Source organism: Oreochromis niloticus, linkage group LG6, assembly GCF_001858045.2.
Source record: "Oreochromis niloticus isolate F11D_XX linkage group LG6, O_niloticus_UMD_NMBU, whole genome shotgun sequence".
Lineage (NCBI taxonomy): Eukaryota > Metazoa > Chordata > Actinopteri > Cichliformes > Cichlidae > Oreochromis > Oreochromis niloticus.
In genome coordinates this window covers 8,644,922-8,646,471 of record NC_031971.2, presented here as the reverse complement: position 1 = coordinate 8,646,471, position 1,550 = coordinate 8,644,922, and the positions used below count along the sequence as shown (strand labels likewise).

Genomic DNA, 1,550 nt, shown 5'->3' with positions numbered 1-1,550 from the left:
TATGATAGAATACTGTATGTTGACCTTTTGATGACTTAGACTGTTGTCCACTACAGGACTGTTTTATAAATTCTTTCTCACAGCTGAATAAGCTGTTATTATTTCACTCCTGCCAGGAAGAGGAAGAGCTGGACACTCTTATCTGACGCTCCCTAACAAGAAGAGAGGCTGCGTCCTTCTGAATCTCACAACACACACGCATACACCTAAACCACTCTTATCTTCACTCCCTACACACTAACTTTCCTCTACCTATGAATAGACGTATTCACTGTTGTATTACTTTTGTATATAAATAAAGACAAGTGCAAGAACAGAGCGCGCATCACAGGGCCCCCACTCTGGTGTGAGCGTTCTGTGACCGCCCTTGCAAGTAAAGATCTACAGTGTGTGTCTCTTCACTCTTAGACTCTCAGCTGAAGAAGTGTCATTTAGAATAAATCTCTTGACATTTATTTTGGTCCTTCGAGCCGGATCAGAAATATCAGAACTGTTATCTGTGACTCTGTTCCAAGGATCCAGAACTGATTCCTGACGCCGTGGGAAGCCAGCACCGAAGTCTGTGCACAGCCCTCTTAGACGAGGCCGAAAGCCCTGGGACGTTTAAATTCGGGTCCAGGCCGGTGTTTTTAGTCTGGTCCACGGCGGTGGGATTCAGTCTGACGATCCGAAACACCAGTGAGACGTCTGAGGGTGAGAGAAACACTATTTTGTAAAACGGCCACGAAGGTTTTAAGAAACGCGTAAAATAAAATGATAAAATAGGTTAAGTTCGCCAAAAGGCCAAAAGAACTAAGTTTAGACCAGTTTCAGAGGTAGCCGAAATTATCTCGTGACAAATTATTAAAGAAACGCGTAAAATAGGTTAAGTTCGCCAAAAAGAACTAAGTTTAGACCAGTTTTAGAGGTAGCCGAAATTATCTCGTGACAAATTATTTAAGAAACGCGTAAAATAGGTTAAGTTCGCCAAAAGGCCAAAAAGAACTAAGTTTAGACCAGTTTCAGAGGTAGCTGTTAAATACTTCGTAACAAATTAGCGCGCAAATGTCTATCTGTGTGTATGTGTGTATGTGTCTAGAAGTAAGTTGATTTTACAGCACAATACGCTGCTGAACTACTTCTATTTTATTTGTTTTCTTTGCTTGAGGCTCACGTACTGGTGACAAATGAGAACGGTTGAGTTTTATCTCGTAAAACTGATACCGCTTCATTTTTTAGAAGTGAAGTAGAAGGGCGTATCAGCAACCACTCTGAAGTCAAGCGTGCCAGTGACAGCCCAGCAAAATCTTTGACAATGGGGAATAAACAAGCAAAATTAACACCTGATGAGGAATATTTAGAAAAACAACAAACCGGAGCAGGTAGAATAAGTGCAAATAGGTGGAGAAATCCACAAAAAGCTAAAAACCACAGCTGGGAAGGGAAATGCAATCCCTTAGCTGTTACCCAGCTGAGAGCTGCCCTGAAACAAGAAATTACATTAACAAAAGACCCAAAGGAAAAATTAAAACGTAAGGAAGAATATAAACTTTTCCAAGCATGGGAAACTG

The 1,550-nt window shown here is 41.2% G+C and overlaps 1 long non-coding RNA gene across 1 annotated transcript; it reads left to right on the top strand.

Moving 5' to 3' along the window:
* Positions 1-453: 453 nt before the first annotated feature.
* Positions 454-1,296, top strand: LOC109202568 (uncharacterized). Its single transcript, XR_002062492.2, has 2 exons — positions 454-765; positions 957-1,296. It is a non-coding gene; the product is annotated as an uncharacterized LOC109202568 (long non-coding RNA).
* The last annotated feature ends 254 nt before the right edge of the window (positions 1,297-1,550 follow it).